At 40.7% G+C, this 15099-nt stretch overlaps 1 protein-coding gene across 14 annotated transcripts in view; it reads right to left on the reverse strand.

The window, feature by feature from the left end:
- tjp1b (tight junction protein 1b) overlaps positions 1 to 15099 on the reverse strand; it is an 87990-nt gene that overhangs the window by 31928 nt on the left and 40963 nt on the right. Inside the window, exon 1 of one of the 14 annotated variants that reach the window (XM_054776816.1) lies at positions 8184 to 8395. The exons of 12 other annotated variants lie outside the window; for them this stretch is intronic. The gene's annotated coding sequence lies outside the window, so the exon portion shown is untranslated. Of the gene's footprint in view, positions 1 to 8159; positions 8396 to 15099 lie in introns of those variants that run through there. One more of the 14 variants, XM_054776817.1, reaches the window with a different exon arrangement.

Raw genomic sequence — 15099 nt, forward strand, 5'->3', positions numbered from 1 at the left:
CTTAAAGCTAGTTCTGATGACAATCCATCTCGCCAAACTCTGACCACAGACACAAATTTCAGCAGGTATCAAAATGTGGCACGAGCGTGGCAGAAAATTGGGCTAAGTCACAGAAGAAGAAGCGGCACAATGGCGAACGCGAGCGGTGAAGTCAATGTGAAAACATCGTTGAAATCAAAAGTGTACTTTGGCTTTTAGACAAGGACTTGGGGGCTGCCCGCACGAAAAAGTTTTCAGGTCAAAAGTATTTTATGGTTTCAGCCTTTCATCCACACAAAAACGGCGTTCTGGGTGCCCTAAAACGGTATACTTGGAAAACATCTTTCAGAGTGAGAAAATCTGAAATCTTTTGCCGTGTAGACAAACAAACCGCTACTTTCTGAAAACGATGACGTCACAGCGACGTCACTGTTATGTGACCAGAAGTAACAAGCCAACAAAATATCTGAATACTTCGACTGGCATGACTCACCCCAGTTGACATTCCAAATGACTCACAGAAGTCGTCAGTCCAGGCGAGTCTTGGAAAGCGGAAGACAACGGACTTTATGCCCTTGCATTCGTTCTTCTACAGTTTTGGTGTCACGTGGGTTTTGTCGGCGTATCTGTTCACAGCGCCACAGGTAGGTGTGCCTTATGTATTACATCGGTTTTATGCAGTGAACCATTTCTGTCTGGATATAACTATTTACTAATCCAGCACAGTGTAGAAAAATCCCACAAATGTCTCCGTATGGACAGGGCCTTCAGAGAAGTATCACATGAAAATATTGACACACGGACGGCACGATCAAACATCCACACGACTTTGTTTCAACACCAACCTCCGTGAGCTGGCAGAGAAACTGTGCCGAGTAAGAGAAATGGTGATTTTTCTATTCCAATACAAAATGTTGTGTTGTTTAATCAAGACATGCGCTGAGTTTATTTTCATTGTCAACATCGTCCAGGTCATTCTGTCACTCTACTGATTATGTCACTACTACTATACTCCCAAACTCACTCAATAGCACCACCATTAATTTAATTTTTTTTATTAGCCCGACGCCATTGATCACCAAATTTGGTGGCGATGTCCGTCATGAAGACGATAAAAAGGACATATAAAAAGTGTTTCAAGAACCCATGTTGGCAAACTAACAGGAAGTCAGGCATTTTGGTTTGGACCAGCAACTCAGGGGTCGTACTTTGATTAATTCTCCTCGGGACTTTGAGGTCTGAGCGAGGTCTGTTGAGTCTAAAGCCGGCTTGCTTGTATGCCTGTACAAAGAAGGTGTCTCTCTTTCAGGCGGCTATATCACCATGGTAACAACATGGTAACTCCACAAAACACATCAACACCACCGCCTAGTGGTCACCACCAGGTACAGCATTCTATATTTTACAGCTTATGAAAACAATATAAAGACATACAGTATACCCCCATGGTCAGCTTTTCATCATAATAATATGCATCGGCCACTTCCTGAATTCAGTGCCACCAAGTAGCAACAAGAAATGACAACAAAAAAAAGTTTACTTACTTGCGTGAACCCAGAGTTATATAGAGGGGCAAGGGCCTGTTCAATGCAGTCAATGCAGCTCTAATTATTTTTGTTCTATTTCTACTTAATAAATTAGTAAGTAAGTTACTTACTTACAAAATTTTTGAATAAGTTTAAAATAATGTCACTGTTTGTCAGACACCTAAAACAATCCTGTTTACAGTTAGTATGTTGTACTCAAACAGTGTCATTGTTTTTGCACTATAGCTGTTTGTACTCTGGTTGAATTATGCTGCAAAATATAATCGATTACATTTATTTTTGTTTTGTTTCACCATATCAAGATATTATCTTTATCGTGAGCTTTATATCACAAATCATATCGTATCGTATCGTGAGATACCCTGAGATTCCGAGCCCTTGCAGACACTATACAGTACAGTAGGACCTCGCATAACGTAAACCTCCTTTTACGTAAATTCCACTGAACGTAAAGAATTTATGTAAATTATTCGCATCGTATTACATATTCTGGCTTCACGCTCTCATTAGCTGATTATCGGGGCACCGCCTACGTTCTCATCTCATTGGCTGATTATCGGGGCACCGCCTACACTCTTATCTCATTGGCTGACTTATCCAGCGCGTCCATGTTTGTATGTGAGCTCCCTTCCTCATCGTAGTCGCCCTTAAACTAGTTTGCACGTATTGAAATCTCTTCTTAATTTCATTACTTTTCTTTATGTTAAAATTACCATAGTCATGGGCCCTAAACCAAGTGTAAGGGATAAGAAAAAAGGGAAAAGTTGTCGATCGAAACAAAGCAGGAAATGATCCAGAAGCATGAAGGTGGTATGAAAATAAGTGATGTTGCTAGACTATACGGCCGTTCCCCATCGACCATTATACCTTATTTACCTTATTTTATATTGGAATGTTACTCTACTATGTTTATGCTGTTTTCTTATTTGGTGGACTATGAATATTTTGAAGGCCCAAAGGTGTGAGTTTGGGAAGATCTTGGAACGGATTAGGCTATTTACATGTATTTTACACTTCGTATTACATAAAATCCCTATAACGTAAAGGTTCTTGGAACGGATTATTTACGTTGTAGGGGCGTCTACTGTATATGCAGATGCATATTTAAGAAAAGGCAGCAGCATTGTATATGGCTGATGCAAAGACTACAGGGTTTCCCCTAGGATTTTTTGAAGCTGTGGTGGTGGGCTGTATGGAAGGCGGACTGCTGCCACTACGTTGCACTGCTGCTGTGGCAGCAAATAAAAAAAAAAAATCAGATGTTTAATTTTAAATTTGTTTAAAAATGTTACTTAAATGAGCCAGCAACTAAACAGAACTACGTTCCTCGTCACGGAAATCCGACTAGAAATGGACTTGCAGGACCAAAAGGGGGGGTAAAGTCACTGTTGATATAGTTCACTGCTGATGGGAATGTCATAAACTTCATGTCAAAAAATCCAAACTATCCCTTTAACATTGTTTTCACATTAGAGAAAACCCTAATTTTAAAGGTGCTGCAGCTTTTATTTTGCTGTGGCAGTGCGCCATGATCAATTGCATGTAACAGAAACCCTGGACTAATCAGAGGGATCAAACTAAACCACGCTGGTGATTCCAACCCACTTAGTGTTCAGGAATCGGGACAATCATCAAGTTGGTCAAGCTTGACAGACGCCACGTCACCCCACTGGCCAGAGACAAGAGTTAAATTTACATCCCTTAGAGCAGAGCCTCTGACAGACAGGTGAGAGATTCCGCACATAGTTTGCTCTCTGATAGTTTGCCTTGACCACAACAGTTTAGCATTGGAAAATGTGCACTCCAAAGTACATTTAAAAGAACAAAACTGTAATTTTGCTGGAGACAATGCAACCACGGATGGGAATTAAGATCATCTACAAAAGTAAGTGAAGCTTTTACTGTGTAGTCTTGAAATCTCCCCCCAAAAAAGTCGGCTTATTGTGAAGGAGAGCAACAGTTCTAACAGGTGGCTTCAAAGTCGCACTGTCGCATTAATGTAGACATCATTCAACCAAACCCAAAACCGCGGAAAACAAAAGACAACGGCTACTTTTAGCCTGTGATTTTTCTTGATAATCTTCATAACACCTCCCACAGATGGAGATGTTGATGCTAACCAGAGACACAGCAGGAAATCAGCTCCAGCACTCAATCAAGTCTCAGTGGAAGTTATCAGCGGCCCACACGGAGCCCAGGAGGGCAGGAATGTGCTGATAAGAGGAGCTGCTGACCTGCCCCCTCTGCCTCCTCTCTCTGTCACCGCGTGTGGGATGTTGACAACACAGCCAGTTAAAAACACCCATGACAAAAGCTTGATTCTGCACCACACAGAAAGGTTAGTTGTGAAAGGTGATGAATGACATTTTCCGAGATATTCAGCTTGATAACTTTTAGCTGAGATTTACAAGCCACGTGACTCACAAGCGAGCTTCTCTGTTCCTCGTGTATAATGTTCAGTGGCTCCTTAAAGCTAAAAAACAATACGTTGCAGGTTGCTGGCAAGCAATTTGGTCATATCTAAAATAATTTTTCCTGGGAGGAAATAATGGAAATTCAGTTCATCCGTTCAGGGGTTAGTAAAACTGTTGCCATAACTGTACAGAGAATGCTCTGTATATACATACACACCTGTATATTCTTACAGGTATAAAGACGATAAATAAATATAAATATAAAGATGTTAACCACTATTATTGTTCTCAAAGTCACACAGACGGCATTTCAAAATCTAGCCTATACGCTACAATTTTAACAGTTTAAAAGAGTTTTTCGTACGCCCTATTGAATTGCTTTTTGTGTGTCTGTAGCATTAACGCTAATTAACAATTTTATCCATCCTGATTCCAAAGGCGTATGTGGCTCCAAGCAGCGCTTAACCACTCTTTGCACATTTTTTAAATATGCTGAATTCCAATAATATGACCCGGGCCGCACTTTGGACACCCTGAGCTAGGGGATGTTCAGAAGTGGTATCAAGTCTATGAGGAAGAAGGTTTTCCATTCATGAAAACCTGCAACCTCAAAACTGATCAATTGACTGCCTTTTCCTATCAAAAGTGGAGCAAACAAGTGAGGGAAATCAGTAATTCGCATATATTCATTTATTTGTGGCCGCACGCCAAATTGTTGTCTGTGAACGTGGCTGTAGTCGTTACAACTCCGCACAGTAGGTGGCGGTATGCATCATAACGCCGCTTCTTCACACATCTCATACACAACTGGTCTGCCAGAGAATAAAGAGACGTAGCAGGAGGGAGCAGTGTTGCCAAGTTAATGACTCAAACCTCTCTACATACTTTTTCAAAAAAGTGACTAGCAACTTTTTCTTGTCTTATTGGAGACTGACATGAAAGCACATATCGCTCTTCTCAATGAGCAGCAAGTGTTTCGGTGGGCCCCTCCCCCATCTAAAAGCACTCGGCGACGGCTCCGACTTGTGACATAAAAAAAAAAAAATATGAAGAACATCTTTCAGTCTTTCTTAACATACTTGTTCTGCTTCATGTTATTCCTCTCTCCTACAGCATCCATTACAATTACCGTAAATTCCGGACTATTGAGTGCACCTGAATATAAGCCGCACCCAATAAATTTAAAGAGAGAAAAATGTTGCACATAAATCGGCCGCACTTTTCTATAAGCCGAAGGTGTCCACGTTGTAACATGGGAGATTTACACAGACAGACACACTACAACCCTTGCAATCCTACCTACACTCAGTCACTCGTTAGCTCCGATGAGTGAGCTCACGAGTTCAACAGCTACTTAGATATGTCAGCGCAATCGGATTGGAATCCTGAAAATGTGGATCGGGACATCCCTAATACAAAGTCATAAACAGGTTTTCTATGCTCTAACTATGAAAATATTCGTTTTATTAATAATGAATCCTACTTCACGAAAATTAAATTATCGCGGCTGGGTCTGGAACCAATTAACCAACTGCGATAAACGAGGGACGACTGAATCTGCACTCTAAGCATCATGGGAACTGTACTTCTTTTAGCCATAAATTAGCTGCATCATTGTTTAAGCCACGTGGTTCAAAGCATGTGAAAAAAGTTGAGGTTTATAGTCCAGATTTTACGGCACATGCATCATGGCCAATTTTGCAAATTAGACAATGAAATCATCGACCCTCCCACCACCACCACAAATAGATTACATTCCTGTGGGAAACATTGAATATATTTCGCTCATGTTTGGTGGACATACAGAGGCTCTAGAGACACATATTACTGTTATTACGTCATTAAAAAGTCAATGTTGCATAATAGGTGGCCTTGAAAACAATAAAACACACAATTGCTCAAAAGTAATGAGTAAGCTAGTTAGCAGTCAGTTGCAGTTGCTGGACTTTAATGTCTTTTCAGCATCACTATATTTCATGGCTTCCAGTGGTCAACTCCTGAGTCAACATTGTGTCATCCCCAGCTGTCATATCACTGAAGTACTTAGTAATGCTGGATTACTCCATTATGACTCACGAGCATGTTACTCCTTGTCAGTCCACTTACTTCACTTAACATCTGCTGCATAATGTACTCTTCTTGTCTTTGTACATTTTTCTCTGGTCACCCCTTTTTGAGAGAGGTCATTTTAACAACAAAATGACAGGAAAAAAAAAACACACAGTTTGAAACAATCCTTTGATGCTACAAGTAGATGAACTGAGCTCTCGTGTTGCAAAGTGTTGCAAAGCTACAATATCCGGCAAAACAAACCACTAGAATGAATCCTGTGACTCTTGCTGAGCTGAGGTTTCACGTGATAGGCTCACATCTTACGTGATGGCAACTTTAACTAGGAATATTTTTCCAGAAGATTGTATAACCTCCAGGGCATTCCACTTCAGTTTCTGTACATAATGCATCTTTTGTAGCCTTTGTAAGGATTTTGCAGCATGGATGTGGTATGATTTAAATATCCAGAATTATCAATAAACTTCCCAACAACTCCACTTTTATGCAACATCAGCACACATCTCACAGCTTTTGTTTGTATTCAGGAAACCCTTCAGAAGGGCGGAACAAAAATGTTTTGATGTGATGTGAGAGAACAACAGAACACGCATTAACAGTATCTGAAAGAGCTCCTTGCACTTTCTAATGAGACATCAATGCATGTTAAATTCGTGCTCAAGCGAACAAAGTACAGTGTGAATACTGTGTCCTTCCGAAAACCACAGTGACTCAGGAGACTGCTGCTGCTCCCATGACAGCTCAGGGTGACAATCATTTACAGGCCAACATGTATGGCTGCCCTTGAAGCTGCAACATATTCTCTTGATGTTGCATCCCATGCGCACACTGATTACTTCCACTACAGTGAATTTAATTGAAACAAATATCACCTACAGTTTGGACGCTCTTGCTGAGCTTGTGCTGGCTATTTTTGGACATTTCGGCATCTCAACTTTTGTACCCCATTCAACTTACATAATTCAGCTATATAAATGTACACTGTGACAGGGGTTTTCAAAGTCTGAGGCACCCGGACGTCTGGGGGGGTGCAGCAGCTTGACAAATATAAAGAAAAACATATTTTAAGCTAACTATCAGTTATGTCAACGACAAAATTGATTGATTTTTAGTTCCTATGAGATTAGTAAACAGAGTCTGGTCACTGTGCCACGCTTTTTATTGTATTGTATTTGTATTTGTATGGTTGGGGTTTTTGGGGCAGGAGTTGTTCTTTTCATTTTAGTAAGTCTTGAATCAAAGCAGCTGCATCTTGAGAGAAAGGAGCAGTGACAATCAACATAACAATGAAATCAACTGATATATATAACATACCAACAGCAGTTTAGAGCCAATTTAAAAAGGGTCCAACCAAGCATTTTTTGATGCAACCTAACTCTCTGGACAAGTTCAACAGGTGACTGACGAATGGTGCGCTTTGGTTAGGAGTCCACCCGTTCAGAATATAATATGACTCAATGAGCTAAGCCTTACCCAACAAGGACGGAGCCCCCCAGGGACATCTGAAGCGACTGTGCGTTCATACAGCATGACAGTCCCGCTTGTACTGTACAAGTAACGGTGCAGACAGGCAAGCGTGTCATCAAACGAGCGCCAGCTAACGGGCTAATGTTAGCAAACTGGTAACAAGCTTTCCCCAAAGACCCTCGTCAGCTTTACTGCGCGACCACCAAAACAACGCTGGCAACACCTCCAGCTTCGCCTAACTTAAAAAGATATATTTCTGCCCCATGACCCCATGTTAATACCTCCTCTTCGCATTACTTTAGAAATGTTTGCCCCCCCACCGCCTTTAGTTGGTCAAATACCCCCCCCAACCTCCTTACTGGCCGACATTTTGTTGTAGTAGCTAGGCTAGCGGTTCCTCGCTAACGTTACCTGAGCGCCCCACTAGATGACAGTTTGACCGAAGGACATTTTAAGCACAATGTAGCAATATATGTATCATATATACACGTACAAGCAACTGTCACAGTCGTCCGTGCGTTTAGCGAAAAATACAGAGCGACTAGCTAACCTCGTAGCATAGAGCGTAGATGCAGTTTACTAGCGATGAGGTCGCTAAGTTACCTCGACTTGCACCGTTTTCGCTCGGGGGACATGCATCATGCACCCCTTCCTGCGGCCGGAGCCAAAGCAACATACTCACGGGTAAATCCAGAAATCTATTCACCTTCGCAAAAACAACGATCCTTGTGTCGTGCTTCTACAAAGGGAAAGATCCTCCTTGTGTGGTTCCAGAGCAGCAGCAGCCGCCGCACTGCAATGGCAGGCAGTGGATGATGCCTTCCTTTCCACCCCCTCTGCGCGCACACTTCGGCTGCCTTGCCCGCCGCGGTGACAGTGACAGGTTCGCCTGGAATAAACCATTCCGGCTAGTCCGCAGGGGGGTGATGGAAGCAGGGATGCAGCGGGGAGGCTGGCCACAGCAGCTGCAGTTATAGCAGCAGCATCACCCTGCGCGCCATTCCACTTTAAGCTGACACGACTGAGAACACACACCTGAAGCTTTGCCAGCGTCTGCTATTCGTTAAAAAAAGAATATAAAAAAAATACGTAGTGCTTGTTTTTCTCAAATCTGTGCCACACTAAGTCAAGCTTACACATTGCATCAATATAATGCAACGTGATGAATATGCCAACATACAAAATACATAATTATTGTACGTTTTGGCAATCTGTAGTATGTAACCGATATATACAATTGTGAAGCAGGTGTCCATATGTCATGCTGATAATACAATGAGACAAAACAGCCAGTAGGATATTGCAATACGCATAAATCATTTGTGACTGACAAATCTTTGTGCTTGTAAACTTGTCACAGTCTCAGAAAACTAACAAACATATTATTTTTGTTCTTATGTACTATTAAAAATAACTTACGCATGCATACACAGAAAGACAAGCAGTAACACATATAAAGCTTGTAAGCTTATAAACTTAAAATAAAAGGATTTAGCACCAACAACAAATAATATATGGGTCCAGCAAGGTCTGATAACTCTTTGTGCTTGTAAAGTAAAGTAAAATGTAATGTACTGCAAAATAAACATCAGATTAGATCACACAATGTGGTACTATAAGGTGCATTAATGTACCTTATAATGCCCTATATATAATACCTTTTTAATGCAATGGAGAGAGACAGCATCTCTCATAATACAGTGATAGTGCAGCCACATTGCTCTCATAACAAAAGGAGGATGTAAAATGCTTTTATTTTGACCATTTACATTTGTACAGCATTTGTTCTTTAGCAATACAACCGCGACAAATGCAGATATTTTAAAAACGTCTTCCTTTAGCAATGTATCAACACGTGATAGGAAGATCTAAGAGAGTTTATAGAAACGCTGGATGAAATCGTTGTAGAATGAAAAATACAATCTCTTAATGTTTAAATGCATTAAGAGTGTGGGTAAATCTATTGGCTCATCAGTTGTAACTGAAGCAAACATGAGGTCTTTACTAAAAATGCTGATGCAGGCTACTTTAGAAGTACTTACATGCTGCATGAAGACATTTTAAATGCAAAAGATAAATCTAAAATCCACCCCACTTTCTTCGTGCTCAATATGGCTTTCCGTGGTTGTGTGTATAGATTTAATCAATATACAGTGAAATGTAAATTGTGCACTGCACCAAAGCCTGCGTCTTGAGTCTGTGCTGCATCTATTTGAAAGGGATTTCTCTGTTTCTCTGCAGCACACATATAGTGTTGTGCCTTTTATCACTAGGAGATTGTGTGACCGCTCCTGTCACCTCTACCTCTGGCACTAATGAGCACAGGGGGGAAGATAGAGGCTGAATCTAATGCTGGAGGAGCACAGGGGTCCTGCAATGTTGCTGACGTAAGGAGACCTGCCGGAGACTCCATTGGAGGATAACAAGGAGAGGAGGGTGGGGGAATCTTGAAGGGAAGAATGCAAGTTGACCAAGGTCATAAGAAAAAGATAAACAAAGCAGCCTTATTGATATCCTGTGGAAAAACAAAAGAGGATGAACACAAGGATATCATGGACAGGACACAAGACAATGAATGCTTTCTGACCTGCACCAATAATGCTTTGTTGGTTGTCTTAACAAACACACCTTTGACCAATAGAATAGTAACACAAACAATATTAAAGCAGTGCTCTATTAATCATACTGAAACAGAAAGACCCTGTGGAAATGCATGAAAGTAAACTTCTGAGTGTCAGTACAGCTTTGACGTGAGCTTAACACCGCTTTATCTTTTTCTTGTGGAAGCCCTTGAAATACCCTCTGCTGGAGCTACAGCAGCGTTTGCCTCACTGACTCTGACAGCACAGAGGGAGTTTCACATGCAGTGCAACACAACAATGTTAGCCTCTCATTCCCATCACAGTTTCAAATCCCAACCTTTAGGGCCAAATCGCACAAAAAGAAAAAGCGCAAATTAGAAATCCACAGTGAGTGCCCTGCCCTCGATGGTGAATGTGTCACCTCTCTGCTGTACAGGTCAAGAAAACAGTCCACTAAGCAAAGGTTGCTGTGGCTATCTATGAGGTTTAATGAGTACAGCTATCAAATGACATGGCCATTGTTAAGCATAGCGCTGCAGCAGAGCAAAATAAATGCATCTGTCCATCTGCTGCATGCCAACATCATGTCACTGCATGACCTCACACCATTATTGCATGTCTTACTATCGAGCATTTTAGAGTATGTGGATGTAATCCCAGAGAGGTGTAATCTATCCTAGGCAAAGGAGTGTATATTTTTGTGATTTCACTGTCGTCCTTGCTCGGTATATGACCTCTAGCATGGAAATCAGCTTGGTGACTTCACTGGCAAGCCTGTAACTTCAGGGCAGAAATTCCTTTAACAAGACTTGATAATGCATCCCATGCTGAGAAAGAGACAAGGGTCCACGATCCAGGAAGCGTAAGCTACTGTGTAAAGTCAGCAGTAAAAAAAGCACTTATCAAACGGTGCTTCTGTAGCAAGATGAAGCGTGCCCTTGGCCAGACTGGAGGACGTACAACGGTAAAAAAGCAGCAGAAACACATCCACAATCGTTTGGTGGCAGCTTTTCCATCTAAGTCAAGATTATATTGGATTTAAAAGTGCTGGAGTGCACATCACAGCGAACACTTCAGATAAACATTTTCCAGCTGTACAGTTTATTGTGTTTTATGATACACAGCAGATATCAAGATGTGCTACATATACACTTAGACATATTGTTGCTGAATTTAGCTTGGAAATGCATGAGGTAATTCATCCGAATTTACACATGTCAGTGTTTTATAATGACATAGTTGACGTGAACTCTTCTCCAATATCTCACAAATGTGAGCACACCCCTCACATTTCTGCAAGATTTCATTACATCTTCTGGAAGGACACTACTATCACTGACTGTGCAAACTTTAAACTGGACCTCAAGCAACATGGATTCTGTGCCTCTCCTCTCTTCCTCCAGACCTTGATTTCCAAAGTGATCTGATGGCTTGGGGTGCCATGTCATCTGCTAGTGTTAGTCCACTGTGTTGTCCAAGGTCAGTGCAGCCGTCGACCAGGAAGTTTTAGAGCACTTCATGCTTCCCGCTGCTGACCAACTTTAAGGAGGTGCAGATTTCATTTTCCAACAGGACTTGGCACCTGCACACAGTGCTAAAATTACCAGTACCTGGTTTAAGGACCATGGTATCCCTGTCCTTAATTGACCAGCAAACTCGCCTGACCTCAACCCCATAGAAAATGTATGGGGTGTTGTCAAGAGGAAAATGTGATACAGACTGATCGACTCCATGCCACGCCGTATTGCTGCAGTAATTCAGGCAAAAGGAGCCCCGACCAAGTATTGAGTGCTGTACATGTTCATACTTTTCATGTTCATACTTCTCAGTTGGCCAACATTTCTAAAATCTTTTTTTTTATTGGGCATAAGTAATATTCTAATTTTCTGAGATACTGAATTTGGGATTTTCATAAATTTTTGGTTGTAATTGTTAAAATTAAAAGAAATAAACATTTACTTTTTGAATGAAATTACTGAAATAAATGAACTTTTTGGTCATAGTCTACTTTATTGAGCAGCACCTGCGGTCCTGCATGAGTGTTGCCGGTGCCACTGAGCTGCGGCTCATTGAGGGAAACACGAATTCCAACACGTATTGTGACATTCTGCAACAGAGCATGATCCCCTCCCTTTGGGAAACTGGGCAACATGCCTCCAAGATGACAAGTGCATTGATGAGGAAGGTGAAAGTGATGGAGTGGCCAAGTATGTGTCCAGACCTGGACCTAATTGATCACCTGAGGGGAATCTGCAAGGTGAAGCAAGGTGAAGAAGCGCAGCTATGTGATGTCATCATGAAGGAGTGGAAGATAATTCCAGTGACAACCTGTGCCACTCTGGTGAATTCAATGCCCAAGAGGATTAAGGCAGTGGAAAACAACAAGGAAGCTTATACTAAATATTGACAACTTGAACACATGTTCACTGTGAGGTGTACTCACCTGTGTTGCCAGCTATTTAGACAATGATGGCTGTATGTCCAGTCAGTTTAAGAGGACAGTAACTCTATACTGCTATACAAACTGTACACAGACTACTCTAGACAAGTATTGTCTCTTAAGAAAATACAATAAAATGGTTGATAAATGCGAGCGGTGTACTCTTTTTGTGAGATACTGTAGTCCACCTCACTATGTCATTGTAAAACAATGATTTATGACAAAGCGCATATTTATTGATTCATGCACTTCCCAGCTAAATTGAGCACCAATGTACTCGGTGGCAACACATCACTTTACATTTACAGCATTCCCTAAATGAAACCAATAATCTCCTTCTGTTTTGTTTTTTTCCAGAAAGCAACAGCTGAGAGCTCAGACTCATCAGGTGACATGAAATGACCTCACATTGCCAGCCTGAGGATCATGTGACACCAGACCAGATCCCAAATAAAAATCTCTGGGGATGGAAATGCTACCTCATGTACAGTAGCAAAGAAGCAATCACTCAAAGTATGTTTATCCTGGCTAAGCTAATAAAGATGAACAATTCCAATCAGTTAATGTCAATGTGGTATGTATGACAGAGGGAGTCTTCAGCAAGAGAAACGGTAAATTCAACTGATTTGGTTCTTAACGCATCAGAGATCGCTGTGTTATACATGACGGTGAATGGAAGCATTCAAAGCAGCATTTCAATTGGGATTTTACAGACAGTTGTAAATAGTGACAGAGGATTGATTATCTATATTCATTAACTGCAAGCACTCTGAATCTGTCATCATATAAAACTCACTGGTAAAACCTACTGTTTCTTTTTAAACGACAGTTAGAGTCAAATCAATGTATTCTCCATTTCCCCCTAACAACTGGTTAAATTGTCAGGAAAGTGGATTTTATTTGCTGATTTGGTTTTATTTCCAAGGGAAAGGCCTTGCTTTGGTGATGGAGAGGGATCAGCAGTATTGTGGCAGTTGGTGGTGAGTCATACGGATTGTAAAAGAGGGGAAAAAAAGATAAATATATTGTACTGCAGAAAGAAAGAACAATGAGTCTGCAACAATTTTGTGCACTGTATTAAATCATTTATGAATCCACAATGTTGCTAAAATCCAACCTGTGCAATACTACTGCCAAGAATCTACAGTACAAATTCCTTTTTCTTGCCACTTGTTGTCATTTTATTGAAAATAAATTACATTCTGGTAGCTACTCACATGCCTTTATAGCTACGAGTAGTATTGATATAGGAATCTAAATCTATTGTACAAAACCTCTTTTCCGTATTGCCCCCCCAGAGCCAAGTGGACATCAGTGTGCCCCTGTGCATTTAACAAGTAAAACTCTGCCCTCTGCAGGACTTTAGCTGACATTTTAGCTGCGTTGACGGCCTGCTCATTGAGGCATTCAAGAACAAATCTATATGAAGATGTCCGTGCAAGGAAACCAAATATGAGTGAAGTAGATCTTCGTGATTTCACTCCTTCGCCTTCCTTTCCCTTTGCTGGTTGACTGATGATGACCGTGTGAACCGATGCAGGGAGGCAAACAAGGAGTCGGGCTTGTTCACCCGCAGGTCTGCTGGGATGGAAAAGCTCCTGAGTCTCAACAGCATATGGTTGCCTGCCTGGGCATCAACACATACTGTATGCACACATGTCCAGCAACACACGCTGCACGCACTCAGCAGCAACACGCCAGACATGCTTGGAAATGCACACACATGCCTTTGTTTCATTCGCTGAGGTGAAGATGAGGAGACCTGGATTCCTGCAGTGTTTCCAGAGTTTAATTTGTGTTGATAAAGCATTTATCAAGTAAGCATTTATGCTTTATCATATGTTAACCATGTTGACCAATTAGATGTTATTTAACGATTTTTTTTTTTTTTTACATACATGTCAGAATAATCTCCTGGATTAACCCTTTACAGGGCACTCATTGATTAGCTGGGAGAAATCATGCAGTGTTGTCTCATAATGAAGAATGGACGGGTTCCACATATGGTTCCTGGGTCGAAAGATCACTGCTGCTCTCCCAATGTTGTTGTTACATCGTACAACACAACACTATGCAAAACTCTCCACAGCTTGCTTTGTTGTATTACGGACTTTTCATTTTGAATAGTAAAACAGTAAATAATAGAACAGATACTGTTAATTAGGATTCTATCTCATTAATGTTCTTCTTACTTAGTTCATATAATTATTTTTGCCTTAATTGTGTGTGTTTTTTTTTTTATTCTAGTGAAATTTGTCACACACCCATCTTATGTAAAAATTTACTTTAGGTATAGTTTAAACGGAGGTTTAATCATACAATTTTAAAAAATAGAATTGAAAAACAAACTTTATTTAATAATATTATACTTTCTAAAACGTGTACTTCGATGGTCACACCAAATAGCTTCCAATTCAGGCTCTTGGAATTCTCTTCTGCTTGTTTGTATGATTGTTTCTGATTATATTGAAATAGATAATTAAAAAAATTACACAGTACAACGTTCAAAAAACATCAAATCTAATGATGACTTAATACTTTTGAACAGTGCTGTATAACTATACTCTTCAAATTCAAATAAATACTGTTGCCTATATTAA

This window comes from Dunckerocampus dactyliophorus, chromosome 5 (genome assembly GCF_027744805.1).
Source record: "Dunckerocampus dactyliophorus isolate RoL2022-P2 chromosome 5, RoL_Ddac_1.1, whole genome shotgun sequence".
NCBI lineage: Eukaryota > Metazoa > Chordata > Actinopteri > Syngnathiformes > Syngnathidae > Dunckerocampus > Dunckerocampus dactyliophorus.